Consider the following 15760-nt stretch of genomic DNA (forward strand, 5'->3'; position numbering starts at 1 on the left):
CAGACTCAAAACACAGCTTTCACCAGTCCATGTTATGCTAACTTATCATTGAAACATTCAGACCTGAACCCCTGGAATTTTCCATCTGCTTTTCATCTGCTGAGCTGACGCTAGAAGGGCAACTGCTGCGAGAAACACTGCAGGGAAGGTTTTACCAGTGGGTGTAAATGAGAAACAGTAGCTAACACTTTCAGATACAGCGCAAGGGGATGATTAATAAAAGAAAATATAGATCAAAAAGATATAAACACACATCACAGCCTGATCCAAATCAGTGTTGTTGTTAGGTTGTATTTTTGTGTTTATTTTTTTTGTTTTATACATATACACTTGCACATTCTCAAGACCATGTATGTTAGCATGTCTTGTTGGAGAATGTAAGAAAACTGAGATTCGTAGAACACCACCAGCATTTAAATGGAGAGAAAGGTCTTATTGAGATTCTGAACAGGGAGGAGGGAAAACTGAGATCCACTTCCCAACCAACACTGTCACCCAGTTCTTGACCAAATCAAGTGAAAAAAATAGCTGATGATTTTAAGTGCTTGACACAACATACTTTTAACGTCCCAAGTATACAAATCTGAGCCTGCAGTCTGATGAGCACTGCTAAAGACCCTGAGGCCTTCTTTCAACCTTGCAAAATGAGTGTAGTGATTACAGGTAAGCTACCTATGGTAAAAGGTGAAGCATTATATACTAACTGCTATGTTAGGGGACAAGCAGGACTAAGACCTTGAGCACGGTGGAACCCTTGTTCTCTGTAAACTGGGTAGAGAAAGGGTCTGCAATGAGCACTGACCAGGAGGCTGCACTTCCTTGTAAGAAATATTAACAAAGGCAGTGATCAAAATGTGTCTTAAATGATCTTTATTTTCCCTTCTTGGTGTGTTTTGTTTTGGTTTTTTTTGTTTTGTTTTTTGATAGAAAAGAAAAATAAGAAAATGGAACCAAAGGAAATGCACACGAAAGCACATGCACCCACACATACACACATACACACACACGGAGAAATCGTTATATAAAATGCAAATAAAAAATAAAATAAAAAATAAAAAATAAAAGGCAAATCAAGGAAAATAATTATTGCAGCTGATGGAGCAGAAACCCCATTATGGCTAGATGCTAGTTCACAATGTACAGTCCTGGAGGTTGAGAGCTAAATGCATTTTTCAGCATCTTTAGCACAATTTATTAAATTAAGTTTTAAAATTAATCACATTTCTTCCCCACTCTATTTTTTCCCTCCTTCTTGCTCTCTGCTTAGGGCTTGTTTCCTTGGTTATATTTTGTAGTCAATGTTTATCACTGTTTTAGGTTGGTTTGCTTCGTCTCATTTTCAGGCCTGATGCTGGAGTGTGAAACTCTTCTTACATTTATGCTGGAGATATTATTCATACAGATAGTAAGCCTTAGCATGGAGTGTGAGGTGGGGACAAAGAGAGAAACATCTAGAATATCTTTTGGTGCCTTCTGATGAAAGCCTGAGGTGCCTCAACCCAGAACCAACTCAAAGCTTCAAGATGCAGCAATGTCTCCTGGTAAATTGATGGCACAATTGAAGCAGGGCAGATATCCATAAGTCAAATATCTTCCTAAAGTGGAAATCTAAGGGGAAAAATGGTAAATGAACTTCTTAAAGCCTGTATGCATGTTGCTGGCATTCATCTTTTCCCAGAAGGATTTTACAACATTGGAGCAGATGAATATGTAAATCTTATACCTACATTCATAGCAGTTTCAGAGGCAGTCTGCAGTAAATCTGGTAAGGCCTTTTCTCAGATGTAATCCTTTGACCATGCAGCTGGGTAATCCCCAAACACTTTAGATGCAGCTAGTGAGTCTGTAGAGAAATTTTGCTGCAGTTATCTTTCAAATGGAGAAAAACTGTTCAAAATCATGTAGCACATGGCACACATTTTTAGGATAATTTTTACTTGAGTCTCATCTTTCTTCTTTTGAACTTAATGTAAGCTAAAAAACAATTTTAATTCCCATGAGATCTGAGTCTCATGTCTCCTGAATCTTAACTCGAGTCATTCTCTTTTTAGTTCCTCCCCATTGATACTGGCTCTATGTTTGCAAAGACACGTTCACTTTCACAGTCAATCTCTAATTGTCATGGAAATAGGAAAAGCAGTAACCACTTTTTAGGTCAAGAAAAGAATGGACAGAAGTGAAGTGATAAACATCACAAAGAATGGCAGTTGCAAAATGGAACATGGAAGCCATAATAACCATCATGGAGACACTTGTTATAGATACACAGGACCACAGGACTGGAAGAGATGCCCAGTTCCTTGTCTTTTCTGGCAATTGTGCAATATATGGATACTGCAGAATGACTCACAGGTTCAAGAACTCATAACGAGAAAATAATGTCAGCTTTGGGTTTCTGAGAAGGAATTGCAAGAAAGGAAATGGGAAAAAGGCAAAGCCAGAAATATCTAGCAATGCCTTCCTCTGTTTATAAAGTATCAGAAATGAATTCAGGATGGCATGGATTCTAACACAGTGTCTATTCACGTATGCATAGCATGAGTAGCTCCAAGTATAACCTGTTTGAAGAGTGATTTAATTAATAACACTCAAACTATAAGCTTTCATTTATAGTAAGACCCTCTGGGATCTTTACATCACTGCTAGAATACAAAGGAGACATAAAGCCAGTGTAAATTACCTTTACATGTAAGGTATACAAAGTGATATGTATGGAAGTTTCATGCAGATGTAAATAAATACATTTGTGTGTGTATGTGTGGGGGGATGGAGTGTGGGAGGGTGTTCATATCAAGAATAGCTGTTTGAAGAACAGATTTTTAAAGAACTTTTTTATTTATTTATTTATTTTCCTTTTTATAAGAAGGAACATGGCAAGATTATCTTTTGTAGTTATTAGTAAAGATCTATTTATACAGATGCCTTTCTAAATTATGAATTCAATTATCATCCCACAGATAAATGTTGAGTCATAAAGGCACATGTTGATTTAATATCTGAGAATGAGACTTTTGAGTCAAAGGACTGAATCACATTAGAAGTGCTGGGTTAGAAATGGTTAGGCTTTGAAACTTAATACTACAGTAAATAAATCTGACAATACATTTTAAAATAGAGAAGAGGAAAAAAAACCATAAATGGCAACCATGAAAGTATCATCAGAGTATTTTTCAACCAAACTGCTGCATATTTCAAAGGTATATTATCAAGATAGCTTTCTGTTTGAGGGTCAAATGAATAACTTGTTCATCAGTGTAATAAAGCATGTTTTACTCCATGTGAACATATATGCTTTAGATAGAAATCAACAAACACCACCAATTCGGTAAGCTCTAAAGTTTGCTCAAAGAGTAGCAGGAATATGAACTATCAGAGGAAATTTAGATAAAATAAATATGGGAAGTGTTTTTTTCCTAAAGTGAAATATATTGAATCCCTCTAGAGGTGTGGCTTCTTACATTTAGGGCCAAATTTCAGAACAAGATGACAATACATTTGCATTTAAAATTTCCTTCATACAAAGTTTTGAATGCAAACATACCCATAAGGTTAACACCCAAACTGTGTAATTGGCAGTGGGGCATGTAAACCCAATCACTGTGAACCTATTAACTATGGCTGTCCCATACAAATCCATATGTAAAGAATTGTGCCATATGTAAAGACTGTATCATTCCCTAAGGATGATATCTCTTTTTCTCATCACCCTCTTTAATTGAGATGCGAGCTAAATCCCAAACAGCAATCCAGACTATTTTCTTAACTGCATAACCTGCAGGTTTATTAGTCCATAGGTGCTTCACCAATCAACCTTCGAGTTCCTTAGGTGCTCAGATCCAGATGCTTAAACATTCTTGGAAATGCACATCCTAAACAATGGGTGGTATTTTTCTACTGAAACATCACTGCAATGCAACATAAAGTGTACAGGCACCAGCAACTAATGAATTCCTCAGTGAGGGAAAAAATTCAGCCCTGCCCTAAATGTGTTTTGCCCCATCTTCTGAATCATGGCACTCTTACTGAAGAATCTGGAGAGCCAGATACTGCTCAGCATTAAAGCAATTGAATTAGCATCACCCATATAATGGCAGAGAATGGTAACTGGATATTGTGGCAGAGCTTCAAAGAAACGGCTCTGATGAGAATGGTTAATACTTAATGTGCGCTGAATGAATCATGCTGTGAAGGAAAACCATCTCTTACGTAGTCAGCATAGTCAGGAAGGAGCTACAATAGGTAGGCCAAAAGCCTGTGATGGTTTTAAAAAGCATTTTCTTCTCAGCACTTGATATTTATGGAGCTTTAGGTACTCTGGATTAATGAGACACTGAGGGTTTCCTTGAGGCAGGATCTAAGCTAATCACATAAATTAGCTGGGCTGGGCTCCATTGTGAAAGAACATGAGCCAAACAGTGCCACCTTTCTGTCTGTTTTCTCTTTCTTTTTTCTCCCTCTCAAAGAATAGATCTGATCATGAAGTTTCCAATCTCACAGTGCCAATGGGTTGGAAAGTTACTGGAATCTACCCACATGAAATTTTTCTGGTCTTACTAAGTAATGCTGGGTCTACAGGTGACAGCACTGGGTCTACCCAGAGACTGGGAAGCTATCCTTAGCTGATAATGGATGGATTTCAATGATGAAAACCTGTGAAGTTGTGTTTTTTTTAACAGATGTTCTGGAAATATTTTGAAGAACTTTTTCTACAATGGCAGAAATTTTGAAAAAATCAAGAGTTGCAGTGATTCTAGGCCCAATTTCCAAGGAATTAAACCTCTAAATGTGTTGATGAACCTCCTATAGTCTCCAGGATACACTACGTTGTAACATTTTATAATCTGTCATGTTAAAATGCACATCTAGGCCTGTGCTGTCACAGTCATATCTTTAGAAAGCTTCTCACTTAAAAGTGACATTTATCAATGGGTCTTGCTGTCTGAATAGCCATTTGTGAGTGAAAATAGGTGATCACATTTTCTTTTAAGAGACAGAAGATTTCTTTTAAAAATTTTCAGATCAATTTTCCTTCCTTTTCATGCTTCTATTCATAGTGAAAGGCACTGACCATAGCTTCCTTTAAAATACAAACAAAAGGTAATAGTTGGTAATAGATCTGATCCCAACTAAACTGAATATCATGAAGTTTATTGTCTGTTCAATGTGGAGAAATATCTTGTCATCTTAGTTTTATTCAGAGCTTTGGATTACCTTGATTCAACATAACAAGTAAACCCACACATTTGCTTTTCAAGGAACATTAGAAATTGTTCTAGAAAGGCCTTATTAGTTCTGCTTTTCCAGTTCTCAACAGTATGACATTATGAACAATGATAAGTTTTACAGACTTAGTAAAATGTGTTATTGTCCTTGCTGACAAGCCCTGGCAAGCTGCTGTGTGTGTTTTTACAGAGCACAATGTCAAAACTTTCTTATACAAAGCTCAAGGACCTGTACAGAATAAGATACAGCAGGCAGAGATTAGCGAATTCCCACCGTAGCTGTTTACAGATTTGCAACTTGTATATTCACCTGTGGGGCGTCACAGTTGTATATTGAGCATCCATAAATCACAAAGCTCTCCAGCCTTGCTATGGAAATATAACAATTCTGCTTGGCACCTGCTCCACCCTCTATTTCTGTCACTTGCCAGAATGACAGTGGGCTATTAACGTCTCCACATACTAGGGCCCCAGCTCCGATTCGATGGAATTAAATTACCTTGGACAAGATGATATTTTTGATGTGGAGAGCTTATCCCATTCTTCATGCAAAAGAAGCAGGGCTCTAAACCCAATTGACAGAAGTCAAATCTTCTTAAAGAAAAAAAATAAAATAATACTGACCTCATTTTAATATTTCTTTTCCAGTACGCTGAAGTTTTACCAGGTAATTGCCCGACACAAATATTTATGAATGTCAGATGACTGAGTTCTATAGCATTTGCTCAGAGAATAACATCACTTAATGAATTCTACCATGAACATGGGACTCGGATCTTTAATGAATAGGTCACTGTGATTTCTAGAGATGGCTGTCACTTTGAGATATGAGAATCATTTCTCTTTAGTGAAGAGGAGCTTGGATATGTGCATATTTAGGGGTTCTATTTCCCACAACTTTAGACCTCTCAAGAATGATGCAGAGCCGGGGCTAAGATTTAGGAGATATCAGGTGTCATATCACTGAGATTCCCAAAGATCAGGAGAGTACAAACACACACACACACACACAAAACCAAAAGCCAAAAATATACAATTTTCCCTACAAATTGGTTACTTCTGTGTTACTGCTTGAGTCCTGAAGCACCAGATATACAGTAATTTTTTTAGTGGATTTTTCCTTCATGGCTCACTGCTTGTTTATTCATTTCACAGGTTTCACCCTTTGCCAAAATTTCATTTAAAGATACAGCAGTGTTACCATGTAATATAATTATTTAAATGTAGCTACATCTTTTACCTTCAGGTTGTTCTTTCTAATCCTCTATTGGATGAGGAAAGTGAACATCATTACCATGTGTGGAAGAACTTGACCTTGATTTTCCAATAACAATCTCATACATAGATAGGTACCCACAAATATCCAAGGAAAATTAACCTTCAAAAATCAATATTATATCAAAAACAGTTTTACTTGCCTTGGCATAGAGAAGAAATGAGTTTCTGATACATCTGAGTATTGCTATAGTTCTCTTAACTCAGCAGCGGGAGGCAGTGTAGAGGCAGACCATTATTATTCATGACTCTCTGTCGTGGTTTAACCCCAGCCAGCAACTAAGCACCACGCAGCCGCTCGCTCACTCCCCACCGGTGGGATGGGGGAGAGAATCAGAAGGGTAAAAGGGAAGAAAACTCGTGGGTTGAGATAAGAACAGTTTAATAATTGAAGTAAAATAAATTAGAACAGTTGTTAAATAGGCAAAGCAAAAACCGTGCACGCAAACAAAACAAAACAAGGAATTCGTTCACCACTTCCCATCGTCAGGCAGGTGTTCAGCCATCTCCAGGAAAGCAGGGCTCCATCACGCGTAATGATTACTTGGGAAAACAAACACCATCATACCCAACGTCCCCCTCCTTCCTTCTTCTTCCCCCAGCTTATATATACTGAGCATGACGTCATATGGTATGGAATAGCCCTTTGGCCGGTCTGGGTCAGCTGTCCTGGCTGTGCCCCCTCCCAGCTTCTTGTGCCCCCGGCAGAGCAGGGGAAGCTGAAAAGTCCTTGACCAGTGTGAGCGCCACTTAGCACCTATTCAGAGACAGCTTAGCACTACTTAGCAAGAACCAAAGCATCAGTGTATCATCATCGACATTGTTCTCATCCTAAACCCAAAACACAGCCCCATACCGGCTACCAAGACGAAAATTAACTCTATCCCAGCTGAAACCAGGACACTCTCCTCTTGGGAAGTAGACAAAAGACTTCAATCCCTATGTTAATAGACCAATTATTTTTTTTTTTTTAACAGAAAACACAAAAAAGGTAATGCAATAAATAAAAGTATTTCTCAAATCTAATTTAATAGACTTCTTGAACTACTGAAAGTCACTAGATGGTGCTTTTATGGGGCAGAGGAACAGACGTATTTACTGTAAAATGGGAAACAGTTTCTTTGCATACAATGGAGATGAAAATAGCATTATAATCTATAGAATAGACTTTTTTAATAGAAAAAAAAGATAAGCATTACAATGTATGGGGCATCACAGGATATAGAAATGAAATAATCAATATCAAGGATTTTTAAGTCAGCCTGAAAGAAAAATTGGGGCTTTTTTTTCCACTTATTATTTTTAATTAAGATATCTTTGTTCCTGCTGAATCAAAGATACTGAAATATAAAAAAAATCCATTGTCCAAAATTCAAATGGTTCGAGTTTGCATGAACCTCTTGCAGAAAAATGTTTGAAATGAGCTGATTTCAAATTCAAGGACATTATTCCAGAAACATTACCTCAATCCCTCAGCAGAAAGGTGCTTTTTATTAATTTTGAGGCTTTCATCTTTGCACTCTGCACATTTGCACCTATTTTAAGGTGATTGACCCCAAACAGAAAGTTCTATTGCCTGACCCTGCTCTACGATATTAAAATTGCAAATGATTCTCTATGACAACTTTCCCTTCTAACAGAAAAGCTTTTCTAACATAAGCACAACACATGCAAGACCTATCTCAGGAGCATCCACAGGTCTTTTACATTCATTTTCCCTTTTCTCTGCTAGATGTTCAGTTTCCCTTTTGAAATTCTTAGGGAAGTTAATGGGAAGTTGTAACCATGAGGCCTGTAGTTATATAAAATATTTCTGAAGTTTAGAGTTAATTAAAGAGACCAATTTTTTATTTTTTTTAGTAAATGCAACAAGTTTGCAGAATTTGACTATTATATCTTTTTGTGGGTTTTATAACAGTTTAAGAATTTACTTTAAACTTACTGCTTACTGTGAGGGTGCTCCACTGTTTTTTCAGCCCTAATATATGGGACCCTAGAGTTTTAGGTACCTCCAATTCAGGTACTTCAAATAGGTGCTTTGTCAGATAAATCCTAAATGTAACTTGTCCAGGTGAAAGCAAATAATGGAAAAACCTGATCAAACAATACATGAAGCTATGCAAAGAAATACAATTTTGAAACACAGTGTCAGAACAAAATATTTAGACTTTTGTAACAAAGTGCTCTTAATTTCAGCAATCAGTGGAAAATGTGTGATTGCAATAAAACACACAACACAAACTTGTGTGTAGATTTATAGTCAGGAAATACGTGTGAAAAAGACCAATGACTTTAATCCCAACATGTCTTCTTTACAGCTAACACAGAAGACAGGGACAACAGCAGACTATTACCTTAGCCAAACAGCAATCTGAATAAATACAGAACTGAAAGATGGAACAGCCAACTTTGTCCTTAATTTGTTCCTTGCTATTTATTAGTCAATCCCATGTAAATCTTGGAGTAACCTGTAGTAGACTTTCTAGTAAGAAAAAGCTTCCACTGATCAATATGATTGGTAGCACTGCTGAGGACTTGTTCTCCTGGCTGTCAATGTGCTTTATGGGTTTGACTATGATGAGGCCACATCCTTTCATTTCTGCAGAGGCATGAGTGGATTGTAGAGAATTCCTTGGGTAACTTGGTGCACTAAATCATTCCCTTTCCCATGAAGAATACTATTCAGCTTCTGCCTCCTCTCAGGAAACAGCTCAAATTTTGAAGAAGAGCTTTTTATTCAAATAAACACCAAACAATAAACTGGCTTTCCAAAAAGGATGCTCTCTTAAAGTGTCAGTGACATCCTGTGCCTTAATCCACTCCCCTGACTCAAGCAATAAAGTGACAAATTAAATCAGTGACTGTTGAGAAATAACCATGTTCAGTTCAAATGGATACACACACACACTTCCCTTGAACAAATCTATCCTTTAAGCAAGTAGTCTTTAAAGTTAAAGTGTCAGACTGCAAGTTGTAAAACAAAACAACAACAGAAGTCCCAACGAAAAAATCTTTTAAAACATATGGCTAGAGAATAAATAGATAAAACTGGCAGCTGATCAGCTGATATACCAGATTAGTTCCACAGAAGCAGCTGAAGATTTGTTTCTGAGTGTGTCAGGTACACTTGTGCTCACAAAACCCACTACAATATTCTATGGTAATGGCTCTAAATGCTTGACTACACATATACAGTGTGACAGTAGAAGTCACCACTGCAGGTTTATGAACTGGGACGTAGTTGTAAATCAATATTGAAAATCATGGCAGTTTGCCACATTAATTTAGATTTCTGAGTGCCAGACAGGAGTTGCTGTTTTTCAAAGCAGTTTCCTCCTTGATTTCCTAAAAAAAAAAAAAAAAAAAGAAAAAAAAAGAAATAAACAGAGGAAGTTTGTTATCTCTCATGAGCCATATTGGCACTAGATTCTGTGGCAGTAGCTGGTGTTGGTGAGATACTTGTTTCAGGAACATGTTGCCAGAGTCCTTATGGAGCAGCTGTACCCAGAAGAGGTCTACAATGAGAATGGGAGAAAGGCTGTTTATTTTATGGACCTCTCAGGTTGTCAGTGTGTTAGCATGTACTTCATCTCTCCATGTGGAAGCTGCCAGGGCAGGTTGCTGAGAGTTAGGATTGCTGAAAGAAAGTTTTAGCTGTAGTGAAATCAGACGTTCCTGTCATAGGCAGGCCCTACCAGAGCTTCATTCTGGATGCGTTTGATCTGCTGACTGATGTCATGGGCAAGTCAAATGATTAAAATGGAAACTATAGCAGAACCCCAGCTTTGTAAACCTCTTACACTGAATGGCTCCGCACACAAGCTTGAAAATTTGGGGTGTTTTGCATGTTTAAGCTAACTGGATTTCCATTTACCCATTTTTAGAGTATTTAGGGTATAAAAATACTAATTTTCACCTAAATTACACTTTTGTGGATGGAGTAATGTAGAGAAAACGAGAAGGTGCAGTTCTAGGATGAAGCACCCATACAGAATATTACTTGTTAAGAAATCTTTGTAAACCATTTCCAATTCTTCCTTTCAGTCTCTGTTTTCAACTCCTTTGCTAGGCAAAATAAACCAATGCTAAATATAGTAAAATAAATGGTGTCTGAGTCACTGAAAACCTCTGTTTTGATAGATTCCTCTCAGATATCACCACACCATGGTCTTCCAATGCACTTTGTTTCTCTTTTTCTTGCCATGTGCAAGCTCTATTGGGTTGTCTAGTCTACTTACAAAGTCACTGGGGTTGCCACCTTTGCTTCATTACTCAAATATGACAGAAGTTTGCTAAATTTCTGCTACTTCTAGGTTTTCCTGTTGTGGCTCTTCTGAAAAATCACTGTTAGTTGTACTAGCAGAACAACTTTTAGAAAGTATTCAACTCCTTTTAGAAAGTATTCAACTGGAGGATCAAGTACCAGAACTTCTCTTTCTACTTTAGAAATGAGTTTGAAACATCTTTTCCCATCAGAGCAGTGCCTAAAACAGACAAGAAACACTGCAAATGATATTTTCTAAAATAGATTGCTGAAATGATCTTATAAAGAAAGTTCTCATTCCCTTTTCTCTAGCAGAATTGTCTGTAGGAGACAAAGTTAGTATCTAGGTTGAATTTCCTATATCCCCCTTTTTTGTTTTTCTTCTCCTTTGTTTGGCACTGACTTAGGCGCATCATGAGTACTTAATGCAAAACAAGGAAAACACCTGCCTGTGTGGTGTCCCTGTAAGTGAGGTAGCCATTTTTATCTAATCTGGATCCATATAGGGTCAGATCCTTCCCTCACTGAGTTTTGGAATTTGCTTTTATAGAAATAGACTTCCCTTCTGCTAATATAATATAATATAATATAATATAATATAATATAATATAATATAATGCAGCTCTACTTCATTTCAAAGCCTGAACATATCAACATTTAAAAAAAACCAATAGAAGACAAAGCTCTGAATGTCTAATGTGTCATTATAATAAACATCATTAAGTACAAATTAAACAGCACACAGTACATCCCTATTTTCTTCTTCTGAATCACAAGAACTGTTCCTCTTTTCCTTTTTAGTTCTTAGAATTTTCCAACTGTGTTTCTCTTTTGCAAATCATGGTTATTTTCATAATATAAAAGATGTTTAACTAAGGAAGAGTCCACAGTTCTGAACTGAGGCAAACATCTGAATGTCACTCAATAATAAAACAAGATTAACCTAAGGAGCTGCATTTATCTGTTTAGCAGTGTGACTGAGAATTAGTCTATTCCCAAATGAAATGGATGCATGACAGTACTGCCATACTGACTTGAAAGCTTGGACAATGAAGGTTTAATTGCTTTCACTCTTGTAAAATGTAATTTAAGAACAGAAATTAAGGCTATTTGAACAGATAAACAAAAATATGTATGTACTTTCAGGGCCATTGCAATTTTTCTGCAGGTAAGGGGGTTGCTTAGCATACTGCAAAGATGAGGGGTCTGTAAAAAGCTTTCTTACCTTTGTCACTTTTGGGGCTGAGCTAAATGAACAGAGTTCTACAAAAGGAAAGCAGTGACTTGAGTCACAACTGGTCCAAATCACGTTCACTTTTGCCAACAATATTTGCTACGAATTCAGGTTGCTGTTTCTATATCCAACTCTGCTGCCTCTGCACCTTTTGTGATTCAGTATCTTTATGAGAATTATATTTACTCTTGGTAAATTATCACCAAATAGCTTCCACAAATGAGTCAAAGCACACTGGTTGTCTATTACTCTGGTCTTTTGCCATAACAATGTAAGAATAGCTGTAATGAGTCAGATGAAATATCCATTTAGTGTAGCATATCTCTCTGACAATTGCAACACAGAATGCCCTGGGAAGAATATAGGATGGTCCTAGGAACATCCAAGATATAGTTGAGAAAGAGATAATGATGTGCCATACTCTCTGCCATCAACCTTTTTTTTTCCATAGCAAAAGGAACTGTGATACAAGGGTCTAAACAGGAGCCTTTACTCAATCCAGCCAGTTCCCAGGCAGAATAATCACAGGACTAAGTCTGCAATGTAATACAATGCAACGCAATGCAGTGCCATGCACTGCATATATCTCCAGTGAAGACAGCTATAATGCAGTTTTGAATTGTTACTTTAATAAACAAACTTGTCTCCCTTTGCTCTTTCCCTGCTTCTTTCCTAGGATAAGAGGGGAAAGCTCAACATTCCCTATATATCTTTGGTTCCTATTGTAAAAAAAGAAAAAAGAAAGAAGAAGAAAGAAAAAAAGAAAAAAGAAAATTTAAAGAAAGAAAGGCTGAAAAAGGGGAGACTGTACAGCTGCTTGATAGACTGCCTCACCGTCATGTCATGGATAGGGGGAGCACCTGGAGCCTGGGCTGAAGGATCTACCATGGGCTGCATAGAGTCTGTAATCACTAGCAATCATTATCCTGGCCATGCACCATTATGTTCTGAAGGCTTCAACAGTTACTTCTGCTTTATGCCTCTATACTTGAGGAACGGTGTGCTAGAGAAGTCCTTTGGTCTGCTGTCTCAGTGGAGGTAGGGGATGGAAAGCCATGCAGCAGCAAAGCCGCAAGGGCTATGGATGTGTTAGAAACCACGGAAGTGCCTGAGAATGGTCATGTAGGAACTAGGGCTTCTCCCCCAAAAAAGGTGGCAGGAGCAATAGCCCAGCGGAAGTGCATCTATGACAATGAACGCAGCACTGGCAACAAACAGGAGGAGCTGGAAGCCATTGTGCAGCAGGAAAACTATGACATAGTTGCTATCATGGAAACATGGTGGGCTGACTCGCACAACTGGAGTGCTGCAATGGATGGTTATAAACTCTTCAGAAGGGATAGGCAAGGAAGGAGAGGTGGTGGGGTAGCCCTGTACGTTAGGGACTGTTTTGATTGTCTAGAGCTTAAGGATGGTGACAATAGGGTTGAGTGTTTATGGGTAAGAATCGGGGGAAGGCCAACAAGGCAGATATCATGGTGGGAGTCTGGTATAGACCACCCAACCAGGATGAAGAGGTGGACAAAGTATTCTATAAGCAGCTGGGAGTAGTCTCGCAATCTCTAGCCCTTGTTCTCGTGGGGGACTTCAACTTACCAGATCTCTGCTGGAAATACAACACAGCAGAGAGGAAACAGTCTCGGAGGTTCCTGGAGTGTGTGGAAGATAACTTCCTGACGCAGCTGGTAAGTGAGCCAACCAGGGAAGGCGCCCTACTGGACGTGTGAACAGAGAAGGACTTGTGGGTGATGTGACAGTTGGAGGCTGTCTTGGGCATAGCGATCATGGAATGACAGAGTTTTCGATTCTTGGAGAAGTAAGGAGGGGGGTCAGCAGAACTGCTACCTTGGACTTCTGGAGGGAAGAATTTGGCATCTTTAGAAGCCTGGTTGAGAGAGTCCCTTGGGAGGCAGTCCTGAAGGGCAAAGGAGTCCAGGAAGGCTGGATGTTCTTCAAGAAGGAAATCTTACAGGCGCAGGAGCAGGCCATACCCATGTGCCGAGAGACGAGCCGGTGGGGAAGAAGACAGGCCTGGCTGAACAGAGAGCTTCGGCTGGAACTCAGGAATAAAAGGAGAGTTTACGACCTTTGGAAGAAGAGGCAGGCCACTCAGGAGGACTACAAGGATGTCGTGAGGTTATGCAGGGAGAAGATTAGAAGGGCCAAAGCCCAGCTGGAACTTAAACTGGCTACTGCTGTAAAAGACAACAAAAAATGTTTCTATAAATACATTAGCAACAAAAGGAGAGCTAAGGAGAATCTACATCCTTTAATGGATGTGGTGTAAGAGACTGGAATGTCAAACAATTGCCTCAAAGCTTGCTTGTGTATGCTTGCCTGATAAGACACAGTGGAAATGTGAAACCCTTGTGAAACCCAGACACTGCAGCCTGCGGGGAAACTTGTGCAAACTTGCTGAAGCAGCAGACCATTCTTTTGCTTATCAGGCACCATCAAAGCAAGATACTAACCATTGTCTGGGCTGGGCCAGATGCCCACCAAGAATATACATTGTTTCCTGCTGATGGTCATGTAAAGCTTGTGTGATAGGCGAGACCTAAAGCGTGTGGTGGGATGTATACGCATATACCGGACTGTGGATACGTGCTATATATAAAAGACCGTGGTGTGCACACACCACCGAAGAACTGAAGACTGAGGACCAACGGGATGCCACTGGATCTATGGTGGTGACTATCCCTTGCTTATCTTTCCGAATGCTTGCTTAGTTTCCTCCTAATATTTCCTGCCTTTCCTATCGCTCCATTCCTCTGCTTTTATCCAATAAAAACGGCCTGGTAGGCGGCATTTGACCTCGTTTGTGTCTTATTCTCACTCTTGGGATCATTACAAACCTTCCACAAGCCAAAAATTGGAGAAGGGCTTTACATTTTTGGCGTCACAGACAGGATCCCTTGAAGTGAGAGTGCCACACTTTTTGTCTGTTTTACCTCTGGTTTGTTTTAGGTGCGTACCTCTCAGGGACGTTAGGGGTGGAACTTTGTGTAGAATTACTACTTGCGTGCTGCCTTCCTGAGACAACCACCCCGCTTGTTGAATATGGGTGATGATAACACTATCCCTGCGGGCAGGGATGTGCTGTATAATATTTTGGAAAAACATAATGCACGCCCTTTGGTACCAGGTATCGATTCGGCACAAGATAATTGGCATAATCTGCAGAGTATTACCAACCGAATCAGCGCCCTGCAAAAGGACGCTAAACTTCGGGCTGGAAAAGGAAAATCAATTATATGCACCATTTTGGGTGCCAGTTTAGTTGTAGCTGTGGAAGCAAGAGACCGGCAGCGTAGTGCCGAGTCTCAGACCATACAGTGCTTACAAGCCCTTGTCCAATCTTTGCAAGGACAAATTGAAAACTTAAAAGAGCAATTAGAACAGGAGAGAGCCCAGGCAGACTATCTGCAATCTGCTCTTAAAGAGCAACTCCTCACGGGCGAGAGTCATGACGGCCATTCGCTCCCCAAGGGGGAAATTATATACCCCTGCGAGGAGCTGGGAGAGATGAAATTAAGATTAGACAAATTAGAGATGCCTCCTTACTCTCTCCGACCTTTGGTTAAAACTGAATTCACGTATGACAATGACCAAGACGACTCCCCTCAAATTACTACCAAAGAGGTGCCATATACCGCTATGGAACTGGCTAAATTAAAAAAGGAGTTTGGCCGCACCTCTAAAGAATCAGAAACAGAATATGTATGGAGGGTGTCATTGTCGGGTGGGGGACCAAATATTACTAAG

This window comes from Platalea leucorodia (genome assembly GCF_965183815.1).
Source record: "Platalea leucorodia genome assembly, chromosome: W".
NCBI classification, from domain to species: domain Eukaryota; kingdom Metazoa; phylum Chordata; class Aves; order Pelecaniformes; family Threskiornithidae; genus Platalea; species Platalea leucorodia.